Source organism: Chiloscyllium punctatum, chromosome 30, assembly GCF_047496795.1.
Source record: "Chiloscyllium punctatum isolate Juve2018m chromosome 30, sChiPun1.3, whole genome shotgun sequence".
NCBI lineage: Eukaryota > Metazoa > Chordata > Chondrichthyes > Orectolobiformes > Hemiscylliidae > Chiloscyllium > Chiloscyllium punctatum.
In genome coordinates, this window is record NC_092768.1 from 70,684,714 (window position 1) to 70,706,695 (window position 21,982).

The following is a 21,982-nucleotide window of genomic DNA, read 5'->3' on the forward strand; positions in this document are numbered from 1 at the left end:
ATGGTTACTGATTTGTACTGACCCGAACCTTTTCTAAGTGTGGATGATGACTGATTTGTACTGACCCGACCCTTTTCTAAGTGTGGATGGTGTCTGATTTGTACTGACCCGACCCTTTTCTAAGTGTGGATGGTTACTGATTTGTACTGAACCGAACCTTTTCTAAGTGTGGATGGTTACTGATTTGTAATGACCTGAACCTTTTCTAAGTGTGGATGGTTACTGATTTGTACTGACCTGACCCTTTTCTAAGTGTGGATGGTGACGGATTTGTACTGACCCGACCCTTTTCTAAGTGTGGATGGTTACTGATTTGTACTGACCCGACCCTTTTCTAAGTGTGGATGGTGACTGATTTGTCCTGACCCGACCCTTTTCTAAGTGTGGATGGTTACTGATTTGTCCAGACCCGACCCTTTTCTAAGTGTGGATGGTGACTGATTTGTACTGACCCTACCCTTTTCTAAGTGTGGATGGTTACTGATTTGTACTGACCCGACCCTTTTCGAAGTGTGGATGGTTACTGATTTATAATGACCGAACCTTTTCTAAGTGTGGATGGTAACTGATTTGTACTGACCGACCCTTTTCTAAGTGTGGATGGTTACTGATTTGTACTGACCCGACCCTTTTCTAAGTGTGGATGGTGACTGATTTGTACTGACCTGAACCTTTTCTAAGTGTGGATGGTTACTGATTTGTACTGACCCGAACCTTTTCTCAGTGTGGATGGTGACTGATTTGTACTGACCGGAACCTTTTCTAAGTGTGGATGGTGACTGATTTGTACTGACCCGAACCTTTTCTCAGTGTGGATGGTTACTGATTTGTAATAACCCGACCCTTTTCTAAGAGTGGATGGTTACTGATTTGTACTGACCCGAACCTTTTCTAAGTGTGGATGGTGAATGATTTGTACTGACCCGACCCTTTTCTAAGTGTGGATGGTTACTGATTTGTACTGACCCGACCCTTTTCTAAGTGTGGATGGTTACTGATTTGTACTGACCCGACCCTTTTCTAAGTGTGGATGGTGAATGATTTGTACTGACCCGAACCTTTTCTCAGTGTGGATGGTGACTGATTTGTACTGACCCGACCCTTTTCAAAGTGTGGATGGTAACTGATTTGTACTGACCCGACCCTTTTCTAAGTGTGGATGGTTACCGATTTGTACTGACCCGACCCTTTTCTAAATGTGGATGGTGACTGATTTGTACTGACCCGAACCTTTTCTAAGTGTGGATGGTGACGGATTTGTACTGACCCGACCCTTTTCGAAGTGTGGATGGTTACTGATTTGTACTGACCCGACCCTTTTCTAAGTGTGGATGGTGACTGATTTGTCCTGACCCGACCCTTTTCTAAGTGTGGATGGTTACTGACTTGTCCAGACCCGACCCTTTTCTAAGTGTGGATGGTTACCGATTTGTAATGACCCGACCCTTTTCTAAGTGCGGATGGTGACTGATTTGTACTGACCCGACCCTTTTCTAAGTATGGATGGTGACTGATTTGTCCTGACCCGACACTTTTCTAAGTGTGGATGGTGACTGATTTGTACTGACCCGACCCTTTTCTCAGTGTCGATGGTTACTGATTTGTACTGACCCGACCCTTTTCTAAGTGTGGATGGTTACTGATTTGTACTGACCCGACCCTTTTCTAAGTGTGGATGATGACTGATTTGTACTGACCCGACCCTTTTCTAAGTGTGGATGGTTACTGATTTGTACTGACCCGAACCTTTTCTAAGTGTGGATGGTGTCTGATTTGTACTGACCCGACCCTTTTCTAAGTGTGGATGGTTACTGATTTGTACTGACCCGAACCTTTTCTAAGTGTGGATGGTTACTGATTTGTACTGACCTGAACCTTTTCTAAGTGTGGATGGTTACTGATTTGTACTGACCTGACCTTTTTCTAAGTGTGGATGGTGACTGATTTGTACTGACCCGACTCTTTTCTAAGTGTGGATGGTTACTGATTTGTACTGACCCGAACCTTTTCTAAGTGTGGATGGTTACTGATTTGTACTGACCCGACCCTTTTCTAAGTGTGAATGGTTACTGATTTGTACTGACCCGACCCTTTTCTAAGTGTGGATGGTGACTGATTTGTACTGCCCCGACTCTTTACTAAGTGTGGATGGTGACTAATTTGTACTAACCTTAACCTTTTGTAAGTGTGGATGGTGACTGATTTGTACTGACCTGACCCTTTTCTAAGTGTGGATGGTGACTGATTTGTACTGACCCGACCCTTTTCTAAGTGTGGATGGTTACTGATTTGTACTGACCCAAACCTTTTCTAAGTGTGGATGGTGACTGATTTGTACTGACCTGACCCTTTTCTAAGTGTGGATGGTTACTGATTTGTACTGACCCGACCCTTTTCTAAGTGTGGATGGTGACTGATTTGTACTGACCGGAACCTTTTCTAAGTGTGGATGGTGACTGATTTGTACTGACCCGAACCTTTTCTAAGTGTGGATGGTGACTGATTTGGACTGACCCGACCCTTTTCTAAGTGTGGATGGTTACTGATTTGTACTGACCCGACCCTTTTCTAAGTGTGGATGGTGACTGATTTGTACTGACCCGAACCTTTTCTAAGTGTGGATGGTTACTGATTTGTACTGACCTGAACCTTTTCTAAGAGTGGATGGTTACTGATTTGTACTGACCCGACCCTTTTCTAAGTGTGGATGGTGACTGATTTGTACTGACGACCCTTTTCTAAGTGTGGATGGTTACTGATTTGTACTGACCTGAACCTTTTCTAAGTGTGGATGGTGACTGATTTGTACTGACCCGAACCTTTTCTAAGTGTGGATGGTGACTGATTTGTACTGACCCGATCCTTTTCTAAGTGTGGATGGTGACTGATTTGTACTGACACGACCCTTTTCTAAGTGTGGATGGTTACTGATTTGTACTGACCCGAACCTTTTCTTAGTGTGGATGGTTACTGATTTGTACAGACCCGAACCTTTTCTAAGTGTGGATGGTTACTGATTTGTACTGACCTGAACCCTTTCTAAGAGTGGATGGTTACTGATTTGTACTGACCCGACCCTTTTCTAAGTGTGGATGGTGACTGATTTGTACTGACCCGACCTTTTTCTAAGTGTGGATGGTTACTGATTTGTACTGACCCGACCCTTTTCTAAGTGTGGATGGTGACTGATTTGTACTGACCCGAACCTTTTCTAAGTGTGGATGGTTACTGATTTGTACTGACCTGAACCTTTTCTAAGAGTGGATGGTTACTGATTTGTACTGACCCGACACTTTTCTAAGAGTGGATGGTGACTGATTTGTACTGACCCGACCCTTTTCTAAGTGTGGATGGTGACTGATTTGTACTGACCTGACCCTTTTCTAAGTGTGGATGGTGACTGATTCGTACTGATCCGAACCTTTTCTTAGTGTGAATGGTTACTGATTTGTACTGACCCGACCCTTTTCTAAGTGTGGATGGTGACTGATTTGTACTGCCCCGACTCTTTACTAAGTGTGGATGGTGACTAATTTGTACTGACCTTAACCTTTTCTAAGTGTGGATGGTGACTGATTTGTACTGACCTGACCCTTTTCTAAGTGTGGATGGTGACTGATTTGTACTGACCCGACCCTTTTCTAAGTGTGGATGGTTACTGATTTGTACTGACCCAAACCTTTTCTAAGTGTGGATGGTGACTGATTTGTACTGACCTGACCCTTTTCTAAGTGTGGATGGTTACTGATTTGTACTGACCCGACCCTTTTCTAAGTGTGGATGGTGACTGATTTGTACTGACCGGAACCTTTTCTAAGTGTGGATGGTGACTGATTTGTACTGACCCGAACCTTTTCTTCGTGTGGATGGTTACTGATTTGTACTGACCCGACCCTTTTCTAAGTGTGGATGGTTACTGATTTGTACTGACCCGACCCTTTTCTAAGTGTGGATGGTGACTGATTTGTACTGACCCGAACCTTTTCTAAGTGTGGATGGTGACTGATTTGTACTTACCTGAACCTTTTCTAAGTGTGGATGGTTACTGATTTGTACTGACCCGAACCTTTTCTTAGTTAGGATGGTTACTGATTTGTACAGACCCGAACCTTTTCTAAGTGTGGATTTTTACTGATTTGTACTGACCTGAACCTTTTCTAAGAGTGGATGGTTACTGATTTGTACTGACCCGACCCTTTTCTAAGTGTGGATGGTGACTGATTTGTACTGACCCGACCCTTTTCTAAGTGTGGATGGTTACTGATTTGTACTGACCCGAACCTTTTCTAAGTGTGGATGGTTACTGATTTGTACTGACGTGAACCTTTTCTAAGAGTGGATGGTTACTGATTTGTACTGACCCGACACTTTTCTAAGAGTGGATGGTGACTGATTTGTACTGACCCGACCCTTTTCTAAGTGTGGATGGTGACTGATTTGTAATGACCCGAACCTTTTCTAAGTGTGGATGGTTACTGATTTGTACTGACCCGAACCTTTTCTCAGTGTGGATGGTGACTGATTTGTACTGACCGGAACCTTTTCTAAGTGTGGATGGTGACTGATTTGTACTGACCCGAACCTTTTCTAAGTGTGGATGGTTCCTGATTTGTAATGACCCGACCCTTTTCTAAGAGTGGATGGTTACTGATTTGTACTGACCCGAACCTTTTCTAAGTGTTGATGGTGACTGATTTGTACTGACCCGACCCTTTTATAAGTGTGGATGGTTACTGATTTGTACTGACCCGACCCTTTTCTAAGTGTGGATGGTTACTGATTTGTACTGACCCGACCCTTTTCTAAGTGTGGATGGTGAATGATTTGTACTGACCCGAACCTTTTCTCAGTGTGGATGGTGACTGATTTGTACTGACCCGACCCTTTTCTAAGTGTGGATGGTTAGCGATTTGTACTGACCCGACCCTTTTCTAAATGTGGATGGTGACTGATTTGTACTGACCCGAACCTTTTCTAAGTGTGGATGGTGACGGATTTGTACTGACCCGACCCTTTTCGAAGTGTGGATGGTTACTGATTTGTACTGACCCGACCCTTTTCTAAGTGTGGATGGTGACTGATTTGTCCTGACCCGACCCTTTTCTAAGTGTGGATGGTTACTGATTTGTCCAGACCCGACCCTTTTCTAAGTGTGGATGGTGACTGATTTGTACTGACCCTACCCTTTTCAAAGTGTGGATGGTTACTGATTTGTACTGACCCGACCCTTTTCGAAGTGTGGATGGTTACTGATTTATAATGACCGAACCTTTTCTAAGTGTGGATGGTAACTGATTTGTACTGACCGACCCTTTTCTAAGTGTGGATGGTTACTGATTTGTACTGACCCGACCCTTTTCTAAGTGTGGATGGTTACTGATTTGTACAGACCCGACCCTTTTCTAAGTGTGGATGGTGACTGATTTGTACTGACCTGAACCTTTTCTAAGTGTGAATGGTTACTGATTTGTACTGACCCGAAGCTTTTCTCAGTGTGGATGGTGACTGATTTGTCCTGACCGGAACCTTTTCTAAGTGTGGATGGTGACTGATTTGTACAGACCCGAACCTTTTCTAAGTGTGGATGGTGACTGATTTGTAATGACCCGACCCTTTTCTAAGTGTGGATGGTGACTGATTTGTACTGACCCGACCCTTTTCTAAGTGTGGATGGTTACTGATTTGTACTGACCCGACCCTTTTCTAAGTGTGGATGATGACTGATTTGTACTGACCCGACCCTTTTCTAAGTGTGGATGGTTACTGATTTGTACTGACCCGAACCTTTTCTAAGTGTGGATGGTGTCTGATTTGTACTGACCCGACCCTTTTCTAAGTGTGGATGGTTACTGATTTGTACTGACCCGAACCTTTTCTAAGTGTGGATGGTTACTGATTTGTACTGACCCGAACCTTTTCTAAGTGTGGATGGTTACTGATTTGTACTGACCTGAACCTTTTCTAAGTGTGGATGGTTACTGATTTGTACTGACCTGACCTTTTTCTAAGTGTGGATGGTGACTGATTTGTACTGACCCGACTCTTTTCTAAGTGTGGATGGTTACTGATTTGTACTGACCCGAACCTTTTCTAAGTGTGGATGGTTACTGATTTGTACTGACCCGACCCTTTTCTAAGTGTGAATGGTTACTGATTTGTACTGACCCGACCCTTTTCTAAGTGTGGATGGTGACTGATTTGTACTGCCCCGACTCTTTACTAAGTGTGGATGGTGACTAATTTGTACTAACCTTAACCTTTTGTAAGTGTGGATGGTGACTGATTTGTACTGACCTGACCCTTTTCTAAGTGTGGATGGTGACTGATTTGTACTGACCCGACCCTTTTCTAAGTGTGGATGGTTACTGATTTGTACTGACCCAAACCTTTTCTAAGTGTGGATGGTGACTGATTTGTACTGACCTGACCCTTTTCTAAGTGTGGATGGTTACTGATTTGTACTGACCCGACCCTTTTCTAAGTGTGGATGGTGACTGATTTGTACTGACCGGAACCTTTTCTAAGTGTGGATGGTGACTGATTTGTACTGACCCGAACCTTTTCTAAGTGTGGATGGTGACTGATTTGTACTGACCCGACCCTTTTCTAAGTGTGGATGGTTACTGATTTGTACTGACCCGACCCTTTTCTAAGTGTGGATGGTGACTGATTTGTACTGACCCGAACCTTTTCTAAGTGTGGATGGTTACTGATTTGTACTGACCTGAACCTTTTCTAAGAGTGGATGGTTACTGATTTGTACTGACCCGACCCTTTTCTAAGTGTGGATGGTGACTGATTTGTACTGACGACCCTTTTCTAAGTGTGGATGGTTACTGATTTGTACTGACCTGAACCTTTTCTAAGTGTGGATGGTGACTGATTTGTACTGACCCGAACCTTTTCTAAGTGTGGATGGTGACTGATTTGTACTGACCCGATCCTTTTCTAAGTGTGGATGGTGACTGATTTGTACTGACACGACACTTTTCTAAGTGTGGATGGTTACTGATTTGTACTGACCCGAACATTTTCTTAGTGTGGATGGTTACTGATTTGTACAGACCCGAACCTTTTCTAAGTGTGGATGGTTACTGATTTGTACTGACCTGAACCCTTTCTAAGAGTGGATGGTTACTGATTTGTACTGACCCGACCCTTTTCTAAGTGTGGATGGTGACTGATTTGTACTGACCCGAACTTTTTCTAAGTGTGGATGGTTACTGATTTGTACTGACCCGACCCTTTTCTAAGTGTGGATGGTGACTGATTTGTACTGACCCGAACCTTTTCTAAGTGTGGATGGTTACTGATTTGTACTGACCTGAACCTTTTCTAAGAGTGGATGGTTACTGATTTGTACTGACCCGACACTTTTCTAAGAGTGGATGGTGACTGATTTGTACTGACCCGACCCTTTTCTAAGTGTGGATGGTGACTGATTTGTACTGACCTGACCCTTTTCTAAGTGTGGATGGTGACTGATTCGTACTGATCCGAACCTTTTCTTAGTGTGAATGGTTACTGATTTGTACTGACCCGACCCTTTTCTAAGTGTGGATGGTGACTGATTTGTACTGCCCCGACTCTTTACTAAGTGTGGATGGTGACTAATTTGTACTGACCTTAACCTTTTCTAAGTGTGGATGGTGACTGATTTGTACTGACCTGACCCTTTTCTAAGTGTGGATGGTGACTGATTTGTACTGACCCGACCCTTTTCTAAGTGTGGATGGTTACTGATTTGTACTGACCCAAACCTTTTCTAAGTGTGGATGGTGACTGATTTGTACTGACCTGACCCTTTTCTAAGTGTGGATGGTTACTGATTTGTACTGACCCGACCCTTTTCTAAGTGTGGATGGTGACTGATTTGTAATGACCGGAACCTTTTCTAAGTGTGGATGGTGACTGATTTGTACTGACCCGAACCTTTTCTTCGTGTGGATGGTTACTGATTTGTACTGACCCGACCCTTTTCTAAGTGTGGATGGTTACTGATTTGTACTGACCCGACCCTTTTCTAAGTGTGGATGGTGACTGATTTGTACTGACCCGAACCTTTTCTAAGTGTGGATGGTGACTGATTTGTACTGACCTGAACCTTTTCTAAGTGTGGATGGTTACTGATTTGTACTGACCCGAACCTTTTCTTAGTTAGGATGGTTACTGATTTGTACAGACCCGAACCTTTTCTAAGTGTGGATTTTTACTGATTTGTACTGACCTGAACCTTTTCTAAGAGTGGATGGTTACTGATTTGTACTGACCCGACCCTTTTCTAAGTGTGGATGGTGACTGATTTGTACTGACCCGACCCTTTTCTAAGTGTGGATGGTTACTGATTTGTACTGACCCGACCCTTTTCTAAGTGTGGATGGTGACTGATTTGTACTGACCCGAACCTTTTCTAAGTGTGGATGGTTACTGATTTGTACTGACGTGAACCTTTTCTAAGAGTGGATGGTTACTGATTTGTACTGACCCGACACTTTTCTAAGAGTGGATGGTGACTGATTTGTACTGACCCGACCCTTTTCTAAGTGTGGATGGTGACTGATTTGTACTGACCCGACCCTTTTTAAAGTGTGGATGGTGACTGATTTGTACTGATCCGAACCTTTTCTTCGTGTGGATGGTTACTGATTTGTACTGACCCGACCCTTTTCTAAGTGTGGATGGTGACTGATTTGTACTGACTCGACCCTTTTCTAATTGTGGATGGTGACTGATTTGTACTGACCTGAACCTTTTCTAAGTGTGGATGGTGACTGATTTGTACTGACCTGAACCTTTTCTAAGTGTGGATGGTGACTGATTTGTACTGACCCGACCCTTTTCTAAGTGTGGATGGTTACTGATTTGTACTGACCCGAACATTTTCTTAGTGTGGATGGTTACTGATTTGTACAGACCCGAACCTTTTCTAAGCGTGGATGGTTACTGATTTGTACTGACCTGAACCTTTTCTAAGAGTGGATGGTTACTGATTTGCACTGACCCGACCCTTTTCTAAGTGTGGATGGTGACTGATTTGTACTGACCCGACCCTTTTCTAAGTGTGGATGGTGACTGATTTGTACTGACCTGAACCTTTTCTAAATGTGAATGGTTACTGATTTGTACTGACCTGAACCTTTTCTAAGTGTGGATGGTGACTGATTTGGACTGACCCGCACCTTTTCTAAGTGTGGATGGTTACTGATTTGTACTGACCTGAACCTTTTCTAAGTGTGGATGGTTACTGATTTGTACTGCCCCGACCCTTTTCTAAGTGTGGATGGTGACTGATTTATACTGACCTGACCCTTTTCTAAGTGTGGATGGTTACTGATTTGTACTGACCCGACCCTTTTCGAAGTGTGGATGGTTACTGATTTATAATGACCGAACCTTTTCTAATTGTGGATGGTAACTGATTTGTACTGACCGACCCTTTTCTAAGTGTGGATGGTTACTGATTTGTACTGACCCGACCCTTTTCTAAGTGTGGATGGTTACTGATTTGTACAGACCCGACCCTTTTCTAAGTGTGGATGGTGACTGATTTGTACTGACCTGAACCTTTTCTAAGTGTGAATGGTTACTGATTTGTACTGACCCGAACCTTTTCTCAGTGTGGATGGTGACTGATTTGCCTGACCGGAACCTTTTCAAAGTGTGGATTCTGACTGATTTGTACAGACCCGAACCTTTTCTAAGTGTGGATGGTGACTGATTTGTAATGACCCGACCCTTTTCTAAGTGTGGATGGTGACTGATTTGTACTGACCCGACCCTTTTCTAAGTGTGGATGGTGACTGATTTGTACTGACCCGAACCTTTTCTAAGTGTGGATGGTGACTGATTTGTAATGACCCGACCTTTTTCTAAGTGTGGATGGTGACTGATTTGTACTGACCCGACCCTTTTCTAAGTGTGGATGGTGATTGATTTGTCCTGACCCGACCCTTTTCTAAGTGTGGATGGTGACTGATTTGTACTGACCTGAACCTTTTCTAAGTGTGAATGGTTACTGATTTGTACTGACCCGACCCTTTTCTCAGTGTCGATGGTTACTGATTTGTACTGACCCGACCCTTTTCTAAGTGTGGATGGTTACTGATTTGTACTGACCCGACCCTTTTCTAAGTGTGGATGGTGACTGATTTGTACTGACCCGACCCTTTTCTAAGTGTGGATGGTGACTGATTTGTACTGACCCGAACCTTTTCTTCGTGTGGATGGTTACTGATTTGTACTGACCCGACCCTTTTCTAAGTGTGGATGGTGACTGATTTGTACTGACTCGACCCTTTTCTAAGTGTGGATGGTTACTGATTTGTACTGACCTGAACCTTTTCTAAGTGTGGATGGTGTCTGATTTGTACTGATCTGAACCTTTTCTAAGTGTGGATGGTTACTGATTTGTACTGACCCGACCCTTTTCTAAGTGTGGATGGTGACTGATTTGTACTGACCCGACCCTTTTCTAAGTGTGGATGGTTACTGATTTGTACTGACCCGACCCTTTTCTAAGTGTGGATGGTGACTGATTTGTACTGACCCGAACCTTTTCTAAGTGTGGATGGTTACTTATTTGTACTGACCTGAACCTTTTCTAAGAGTGGATGGTTACTGATTTGTACTGACCCGACACTTTTCTAAGAGTGGATGGTGACTGATTTGTACTGACCCGACCCTTTTCTAAGTGTCGATGGGGACTGATTTGTACTGACCCGACCCTTTTCTAAGTGTGGATGGTGACTGATTTGTACTGACCTGAACCTTTTCTAAGTGTGGATGGTGACTGATTTGTACTGACCCGACCCTTTTCTAAGTGTGGATGGTTACTGATTTGTACTGACCCGAACATTTTCTTAGTGTGGATGGTTACTGATTTGTACAGACCCGAACCTTTTCTAAGCGTGGATGGTTACTGATTTGTACTGACCTGAACCTTTTCTAAGAGTGGATGGTTACTGATTTGCACTGACCCGACCCTTTTCTAAGTGTGGATGGTGACTGATTTGTACTGACCCGACCCTTTTCTAAGTGTGGATGGTGACTGATTTGTACTGACCTGAACCTTTTCTAAATGTGAATGGTTTCTGATTTGTACTGACCTGAACCTTTTCTAAGTGTGGATGGTGACTGATTTGGACTGACCCGCACCTTTTCTAAGTGTGGATGGTTACTGATTTGTACTGACCTGAACCTTTTCTAAGTGTGGATGGTTACTGATTTGTACTGCCCCGACCCTTTTCTAAGTGTGGATGGTTACTGATTTGTACTGACCCGACCCTTTTCGAAGTGTGGATGGTTACTGATTTATAATGACCGAACCTTTTCTAATTGTGGATGGTAACTGATTTGTACTGACCGACCCTTTTCTAAGTGTGGATGGTTACTGATTTGTACTGACCCGACCCTTTTCTAAGTGTGGATGGTTACTGATTTGTACAGACCCGACCCTTTTCTAAATGTGGATGGTGACTGATTTGTACTGACCTGAACCTTTTCTAAGTGTGAATGGTTACTGATTTGTACTGACCCGAACCTTTTCTCAGTGTGGATGGTGACTGATTTGCCTGACCGGAACCTTTTCAAAGTGTGGATTCTGACTGATTTGTACAGACCCGAACCTTTTCTAAGTGTGGATGGTGACTGATTTGTAATGACCCGACCCTTTTCTAAGTGTGGATGGTGACTGATTTGTACTGACCCGACCCTTTTCTAAGTGTGGATGGTGACTGATTTGTACTGACCCGAACCTTTTCTAAGTGTGGATGGTGACTGATTTGTAATGACCCGACCTTTTTCTAAGTGTGGATGGTGACTGATTTGTACTCACCCGACCCTTTTCTAAGTGTGGATGGTGATTGATTTGTCCTGACCCGACCCTTTTCTAAGTGTGGATGGTGACTGATTTGTACTGACCTGAACCTTTTCTAAGTGTGAATGGTTACTGATTTGTACTGACCCGACCCTTTTCTCAGTGTCGATGGTTACTGATTTGTACTGACCCGACCCTTTTCTAAGTGTGGATGGTTACTGATTTGTACTGACCCGACCCTTTTCTAAGTGTGGATGGTGACTGATTTGTACTGACCCGACCCTTTTCTAAGTGTGGATGGTGACTGATTTGTACTGACCCGAACCTTTTCTTCGTGTGGATGGTTACTGATTTGTACTGACCCGACCCTTTTCTAAGTGTGGATGGTGACTGATTTGCACTGACTCGACCCTTTTCTAAGTGTGGATGGTTACTGATTTGTACTGACCCGACCCTTTTCTAAGTGTGGATGGTGACTGATTTGTACTGACCCGACCCTTTTCTAAGTGTGGATGGTTACTGATTTGTACTGACCCGACCCTTTTCTAAGTGTGGATGGTGACTGATTTGTACTGACCCGAACCTTTTCTAAGTGTGGATGGTTACTTATTTGTACTGACCTGAACCTTTTCTAAGAGTGGATGGTTACTGATTTGTACTGACCCGACACTTTTCTAAGAGTGGATGGTGACTGATTTGTACTGACCCGACCCTTTTCTAAGTGTCGATGGGGACTGATTTGTACTGACCCGACCCTTTTCTAAGTGTGGATGGTGACTGATTTGTACTGACCCGAACCTTTTCTTCGTGTGGATGGTTACTGATTTGTACTGACCCGACCCTTTTCTAAGTGTGGATGGTGACTGATTTGTACTGACTCGACCCTTTTCTAAGTGTGGATGGTTACTGATTTGTACTGACCTGAACCTTTTCTAAGTGTGGATGGTGACTGATGTGTACTGACCTGAACCTTTTCTAAGTGTGGATGGTGACTGATTTGTACTGACCCGACCCTTTTCTAAGTGTGGATGGTGACTGATTTGTACTGACCCGACCCTTTTCTAAGTGTGGATGGTTACTGATTTGTACTGACCCGAACCTTTTCTTAGTGTGGATGGTTACTGATTTGTACAGACCCGAACCTTTTCTAAGTGTGGATGGTTACTGATTTGTACTGACCTGAACCTTTTCTAAGAGTGGATGGTTACTGATTTGTACTGACCCGACCCTTTTCTAAGTGTGGATGGTGACTGATTTGTTCTGACACGACCCTTTTCTAAGTGTGGATGGTTACTGATTTGTACTGACCCGACCCTTTTCTAAGTGTGGATGGTGACTGATTTGTACTGAACCGAACCTTTTCTCAGTGTGGATGGTTAGTGATTTGTACTGACCTGAACCTTTTCTAAGTGTGGATGGTTCCTGATTTGTACTGACCCGACACTTTTCTAAGAGTGGATGGTGACTGATTTGTACTGACCCGACCCTTTTCTAAGTGTGGATGGTGACTGATTTGTACTGACACGACCCTTTTCTAAGTGTGGATGGTGACTGATTTGTACTGACCCGAACATTTTCTTCGTGTGGATGGTTACTGATTTGTACTGACCCGACCCTTTTCTAAGTGTGGATGGTGACTGATTTGTACTGACTCGACCCTTTTCTAAGTGTGGATGGTTACTGATTTGTACTGACCTGAACCTTTTCTAAGTGTGGATGGTGACTGATTTGTACTGACCTGAACCTTTTCTAAGTGTGGATGGTGACTGATTTGGACTGACCCGACCCTTTTCTAAGTGTGGATGGTGACTGATTTGTACTGACCCGACCCTTTTCTAAGTGTGGATGGTTACTGATTTGTACTGACCCGAACCTTTTCTTAGTGTGGATGGTTACTGATTTGTACAGACCCGAACCTTTTCTAAGTGTGGATGGTTACTGATTTGTACTGACCTGAACCTTTTCTAAGAGTGGATGGTTACTGATTTGTACTGACCCGACCCTTTTCTAAGAGTGGATGGTGACTGATTTGTACTGACCCGACCCTTTTCTAAGTGTGGATGGTTACTGATTTGTACTGACCCGACCCTTTTCTAAGTGTGGATGGTGACTGATTTGTACTGACCCGAACCTTTTCTTCGTGTGGATGGTTACTGATTTGTACTGACCCGAACCTTTTCTAAGTGTGGATGGTTACTGATTTGTACTGACCTGAACCTTTTCTAAATGTGAATGGTTACTGATTTGTACTGACCTGAACCTTTTCTAAGTGTGGATGGTGACTGATTTGGACTGACCCGAACCTTTTCTAAGTGTGGATGGTTACTGATTTGTACTGACCTGAACCTTTTCTAAGTGTGGATGGTGACTGATTTGGCATGACCCGATCCTTTTCTAAGTGTGGATGGTGACTAATTTGTACTGACCCGAAACTTTTCTAAGAGTGGATGGTGACTGATTTGTACTGCCCCGACCCTTTTCTAAGTGTGGATGGTGACTGATTTGTACTGACCTGACCCTTTTCTAAGTGTGGATGGTGACTGATTTGTGCTGACCCCACCCTTTTCTAAGTGTGGATGGTGACTGATTTGTACTGACCCGAACCTTTTCTAAGTGTGGATGGTTACTGATTTGTGCTGACCCCACCCTTTTCTAAGTGTGGATGGTGACTGATTTGTGCTGACCCCACCCTTTTCTAAGTGTGGATGGTTACTGATTTGTACTGACTCGACCCTTTTCTAAGTGTGGATGGTTACTGATTTGTACTGACCTGAACCTTTTCTAAGTGTGGATGGTGACTGATTTGTACTGACCTGAACCTTTTCTAAGTGTGGATGGTGACTGATTTGGACTGACCCGACCCTTTTCTAAGTGTGGATGGTGACTGATTTGTACTGACCCGACCCTTTTCTAAGTGTGGATGGTTACTGATTTGTACTGACCCGAACCTTTTCTTAGTGTGGATGGTTACTGATTTGTACAGACCCGAACCTTTTCTAAGTGTGGATGGTTACTGATTTGTACTGACCTGAACCTTTTCTAAGAGTGGATGGTTACTGATTTGTACTGACCCGACCCTTTTCTAAGAGTGGATGGTGACTGATTTGTACTGACCCGACCCTTTTCTAAGTGTGGATGGTTACTGATTTGTACTGACCCGACCCTTTTCTAAGTGTGGATGGTGACTGATTTGTACTTACCCGAACCTTTTCTTCGTGTGGATGGTTACTGATTTGTACTGACCCGAACCTTTTCTAAGTGTGGATGGTTACTGATTTGTACTGACCTGAACCTTTTCTAAATGTGAATGGTTACTGATTTGTACTGACCTGAACCTTTTCAAAGTGTGGATGGTGACTGATTTGGACTGACCCGAACCTTTTCTAAGTGTGGATGGTTACTGATTTGTACTGACCTGAACCTTTTCTAAGTGTGGATGGTGACTGATTTGGCATGACCCGATCCTTTTCTAAGTGTGGATGGTGACTAATTTGTACTGACCCGAAACTTTTCTAAGAGTGGATGGTGACTGATTTGTACTGCCCCGACCCTTTTCTAAGTGTGGATGGTGACTGATTTGTACTGACCTGACCCTTTTCTAAGTGTGGATGGTGACTGATTTGTGCTGACCCCACCCTTTTCTAAGTGTGGATGGTGACTGATTTGTACTGACCCGAACCTTTTCTAAGTGTGGATGGTTACTGATTTGTGCTGACCCCACCCTTTTCTAAGTGTGGATGGTGACTGATTTGTGCTGACCCCACCCTTTTCTAAGTGTGGATGGTTACTGATTTGTACTGACCCAACCCTTTTCTAAGTGTGGATGGTTACTGATTTGTACTGACCCGACCCTTTTCTAAGTGTGGATGGTGACTGATTTGTACTGACCCGACCCTTTTCTAAGTGTGGATGGTTACTGATTTGTACTGACCCGACCCTTTTCTAAGTGTGGATGGTGACTGATTTGTACTGACCCGACCCTTTTCTAAGTGTGGATGGTAACTGATTTGTACTGACCCGACCCTTTTCTAAGTGTGGATGGTTACCGATTTGTCCTGACCCGACCCTTTTCTAAGTGTGGATGGTGACTGATTTGTACTGACCCGACCCTTTTCTAAGTTTGGATGGTGAATGATTTGTACTGACCCGAACCTTTTCTCAGTGTGGATGGTGACTGATTTGTACTGACCCGACCCTTTTCTAAGTTTGGATGGTGAATGATTTGTACTGACCCGAACCTTTTCTCAGTGTGGATGGTGACTGATTTGTACTGACCCGACCCTTTTCTAAGTGTGGATGGTGACTGATTTGTACTGACCCGACCCTTTTCTAAGTGTGGATGGTAACTGATTTGTACTGACCCGACCCTTTTCTAAGTGTGGATGGTTACCGATTTGTCCTGACCCGACCCTTTTCTAAGTGTGGATGGTGACTGATTTGTACTGACCCGAACCTTTTCTAAGTGTGGATGGTGACGGATTTGTACTGACCCGACCCTGTTCGAAGTGTGGATGGTTACTGATTTGTACTGACCCGACCCTTTTCTAAGTGTGGATGGTGACTGATTTGTCCTGACCCGACCCTTTTCTAAGTGTGGATGGTTACTGATTTGTCCAGACCCGACCCTTTTCTAAGTGTGGATGGTGACTGATTTGTACTGACCCTACCCTTTTCAAAGTGTGGATGGTTACTGATTTGTACTGACCCGACCCTTTTCGAAGTGTGGATGGTTACTGATTTATAATGACCGAACCTTTTCTAAGTGTGGATGGTAACTGATTTGTACTGACCGACCCTTTTCTAAGTGTGGATGGTTACTGATTTGTACAGACCCGACCCTTTTCTAAGTGTGGATGGTGACTGATTTGTACTGACCTGAACCTTTTCTAAGTGTGAATGGTTACTGATTTGTACTGTCCCGAACCTTTTCTCAGTGTGGATGGTGACTGATTTGTCCTGACCGGAACCTTTTCTAAGTGTGGATGGTGACTGATTTGTACAGACCCGAACCTTTTCTAAGTGTGGATGGTGACTGATTTGTAATGACCCGACCCTTTTCTAAGTGTGGATGGTGACTGATTTGTACTGACCCGACCCTTTTCTAAGTGTGGATGGTGACTGATTTGTACTGACCCGAACCTTTTCTAAGTGTGGATGGTAACTGATTTGGAATGACCCGACCCTTTTCTAAGTGTGGATGGTGACTGATTTGTACTGACCCGACCCTTTTCTAAGTGTGGATGGTGACTGATTTGTCCTGACCCGACCCTTTTCTAAGTGTGGATGGTGACTGATTTGTACTGAACTTAACCTTTTCTAAGTGTGAATGGTTACTGATTTGTACTGACCCGACCCTTTTCTCAGTGTCGATGGTTACTGATTTGTACTGACCCGACCCTTTTCTAAGTGTGGATGGTTACTGATTTGTACTGACCCGACCCTTTTCTAAGTGTGGATGATGACTGATTTGTACTGACCCGTCCCTTTTCTAAGTGTGGATGGTGACTGATTTGTACTGACCCGAACCTTTTCTAAGTGTGGATGGTGTCTGATTTGTACTGACCCGACCCTTTTCTAAGTGTGGATGGTGACTGATTTGTCCTGACCCGACCCTTTTCTAAGTGTGGATGGTGACTGATTTGTACTGAACTTAACCTTTTCTAAGTGTGAATGGTTACTGATTTGTACTGACCCGACCCTTTTCTCAGTGTCGATGGTTACTGATTTGTACTGACCCGACCCTTTTCTAAGTGTGGATGGTTACTGATTTGTACTGACCCGACCCTTTTCTAAGTGTGGATGATGACTGATTTGTACTGACCCGTCCCTTTTCTAAGTGTGGATGGTGACTGATTTGTACTGACCCGACCCTTTTCTAAGTGTGGATGGTGACTGATTTGTACTGACCCGACCCTTTTCTAAGTGTGGATGGTGACTGATTTGTCCTGACCCGACCCTTTTCTAAGTGTGGATGGTGTCTGATTTGTACTGACCCGACCCTTTTCTAAGTGTGGATGGTTACTGATTTGTACTGACCCGAACCTTTTCTAAGTGTGGATGGTTACTGATTTGTACTGACCTGAACCTTTTCTAAGTGTGGATGGTTACTGATTTGTACTGACCTGACCCTTTTCTAAGTGTAGATGGTGACTGATTTGTACTGACCCGACTCTTTTCTAAGTGTGAATGGTTACAGATTTGTACTGACCCGACCCTTTTCTTAGTGTGGATGGTGACTGATTTGTACTGACCCGACCCTTTTCTAAGTGTGGATGGTGACTGATTTGTACTGACCCGAACCTTTTCTAAGTGTGGATGGTTACTGATTTGTGCTGACCGGAACCTTTTCTAAGTGTGGATGGTGACTGATTTGTACTGACTCGCCCCCTATTCTAAATGTGGATGGTTACTGATTTGTACTGACCCGAACCTTTTCTAAGTGTGGATGGTTACTGATTTGTACGGACCCGACCCTTTTCTAAGTGTGAATGGTTACTGATTTGTACTGACCCGACCCTTTTCTCAGTGTGGATGGTGACTGATTTGTACTGCCCCGACTCTTTACTAAGTGTGGATGGTGACTAATTTGTACTGACCTTAACCTTTTCTAAGTGTGGATGGTGACTGATTTGTACTGACCTGACCCTTTTCTAAGTGTGGATGGTGACTGATTTGTCCTGACCCGACCCTTTTCTAAGTGTGGATGGTTACTGATTTGTACTGACCCAAACCATTTCTAAGTGTGGATGGTGACTAATTTATACTGACCTGACCCTTTTCTAAGTGTGGATGGTTACTGATTTGTACTGACCCGACCCTTTTCTAAGTGTGGATGGTGACTGATTTGTACTGACCGGAACCTTTTCTAAGTGTGGATGGTGACTGATTTGTACTGACCCGACCCTTTTCTAAGTGTGGATGGTTACTGATTTGTACTGACCCGACCCTTTTCTAAGTGTGGATGGTGACTGATTTGTACTGACCCGAACCTTTTCTAAGTGTGGATGGTTACTGATTTGTACTGACCTGAACCTTTTCTAAGAGTGGATGGTTACTGATTTGTACTGACCCGACACTTTTCTAAGAGTGGATGGTGACTGATTTGTACTGACCCGACCCTTTTCTAAGTGTGGATGGTGACTGATTTGTACTGACACGACCCTTTTCTAAGTGTGGATGGTGACTGATTTGTACTGACCCGAACATTTTCTTCGTGTGGATGGTTACTGATTTGCACTGACCCGACCCTTTTTTAAGTGTGGATCGTGACTGATTTGTACTGACTCGACCCTTTTCTAAGTGTGGATGGTTACTGATTTGTACTGACCTGAACCTTTTCTAAGTGTGGATGGTGACTGTATTGTACTGACCTGAACCTTTTCTAAGTGTGGATGGTGACTGATTTGTACTGACCCGACCCTTTTCTAAGTGTGGATGGTGACTGATTTGTACTGACCCGACCCTTTTCTAAGTGTGGATGGTTACTGATTTGTACTGTCCCGAACCTTTTCTTAGTGTGGATGGTTACTGATTTGTACAGACCCGAACCTTTTCTAAGTGTGGATGGTTACTGATTTGTACTGACCTGAACCTTTTCTAAGAGTGGATGGTTACTGATTTGTACTGACCCGACTCTTTTCTAAGTGTGGATGGTGACTGATTTGTACTGACCCGACCCTTTTCTAAGTGTGGATGGTTACTGATTTGTACTGACCCGACCCTTTTCTAAGTGTGGATGGTGACTGATTTGTACTGACCCGAACCTTTTCTAAGTGTGGATGGTTACTGATTTGTACTGACCTGAACCTTTTCTAAGAGTGGATGGTTACTGATTTGTACTGACCCGACACTTTTCTAAGAGTGGATGGTGACTGATTTGTACTGACCCGACCCTTTTCTAAGTGTCGATGGGGACTGATTTGTACTGACCCGACCCTTTTCTAAGTGTGGATGGTGACTGATTTGTACTGACCCGAACCTTTTCTTCGTGTGGATGGTTACTGATTTGTACTGACCCGACCCTTTTCTAAGTGTGGATGGTGACTGATTTGTACTGACCCGACCCTTTTCTAAGTGTGGATGGTTACTGATTTGTACTGACCCGAACCTTTTCTTAGTGTGGATGGTTACTGATTTGTACAGACCCGAACCTTTTCTAAGTGTGGATGGTTACTGATTTGTACTGACCTGAACCTTTTCTAAGAGTGGATGGTTACTGATTTGTACTGACCCGACCCTTTTCTAAGAGTGGATGGTGACTGATTTGTACTGACCCGACCCTTTTCTAAGTGTGGATGGTTACTGATTTGTACTGACCCGACCCTTTTCTAAGTGTGGATGGTGACTGATTTGTACTTACCCGAACCTTTTCTTCGTGTGGATGGTTACTGATTTGTACTGACCCGAACCTTTTCTAAGTGTGGATGGTTACTGATTTGTACTGACCTGAACCTTTTCTAAATGTGAATGGTTACTGATTTGTACTGACCTGAACCTTTTCTAAGTGTGGATGGTGACTGATTTGGACTGACCCGAACCTTTTCTAAGTGTGGATGGTTACTGATTTGTACTGACCTGAACCTTTTCTAAGTGTGGATGGTGACTGATTTGGCATGACCCGATCCTTTTCTAAGTGTGGATGGTGACTAATTTGTACTGACCCGAAACTTTTCTAAGAGTGGATGGTGACTGATTTGTACTGCCCTGACCCTTTTCTAAGTGTGGATGGTGACTGATTTGTACTGACCTGACCCTTTTCTAAGTGTGGATGGTGACTGATTTGTGCTGACCCCACCCTTTTCTAAGTGTGGATGGTTACTGATTTGTACTGACCCAACCCTTTTCTAAGTGTGGATGGTTACTGATTTGTACTGACCCGACCCTTTTCTAAGTGTGGATGGTGACTGATTTGTACTGACCCGACCCTTTTCTAAGTGTGGATGGTTACTGATTTGTACTGACCCGACCCTTTTCTAAGTGTGGATGGTGACTGATTTGTACTGACCCGACCCTTTTCTAAGTGTGGATGGTAACTGATTTGTACTGACCCGACCCTTTTCTAAGTGTGGATGGTTACCGATTTGTCCTGACCCGACCCTTTTCTAAGTGTGGATGGTGACTGATTTGTACTGACCCGACCCTTTTCTAAGTTTGGATGGTGAATGATTTGTACTGACCCGAACCTTTTCTCAGTGTGGATGGTGACTGATTTGTACTGACCCGACCCTTTTCTAAGTTTGGATGGTGAATGATTTGTACTGACCCGAACCTTTTCTCAGTGTGGATGGTGACTGATTTGTACTGACCCGACCCTTTTCTAAGTGTGGATGGTGACTGATTTGTACTGACCCGACCCTTTTCTAAGTGTGGATGGTAACTGATTTGTACTGACCCGACCCTTTTCTAAGTGTGGATGGTTACCGATTTGTCCTGACCCGACCCTTTTCTAAGTGTGGATGGTGACTGATTTGTACTGACCCGAACCTTTTCTAAGTGTGGATGGTGACGGATTTGTACTGACCCGACCCTGTTCGAAGTGTGGATGGTTACTGATTTGTACTGACCCGACCCTTTTCTAAGTGTGGATGGTGACTGATTTGTCCTGACCCGACCCTTTTCTAAGTGTGGATGGTTACTGATTTGTCCAGACCCGACCCTTTTCTAAGTGTGGATGGTGACTGATTTGTACTGACCCTACCCTTTTCAAAGTGTGGATGGTTACTGATTTGTACTGACCCGACCCTTTTCGAAGTGTGGATGGTTACTGATTTATAATGACCGAACCTTTTCTAAGTGTGGATGGTAACTGATTTGTACTGACCGACCCTTTTCTAAGTGTGGATGGTTACTGATTTGTACAGACCCGACCCTTTTCTAAGTGTGGATGGTGACTGATTTGTACTGACCTGAACCTTTTCTAAGTGTGAATGGTTACTGATTTGTACTGTCCCGAACTTTTCTCAGTGTGGATGGTGACTGATTTGTCCTGACCGGAACCTTTTCTAAGTGTGGATGGTGACTGATTTGTACAGACCCGAACCTTTTCTAAGTGTGGATGGTGACTGATTTGTAATGACCCGACCCTTTTCTAAGTGTGGATGGTGACTGATTTGTACTGACCCGACCCTTTTCTAAGTGTGGATGGTGACTGATTTGTACTGACCCGAA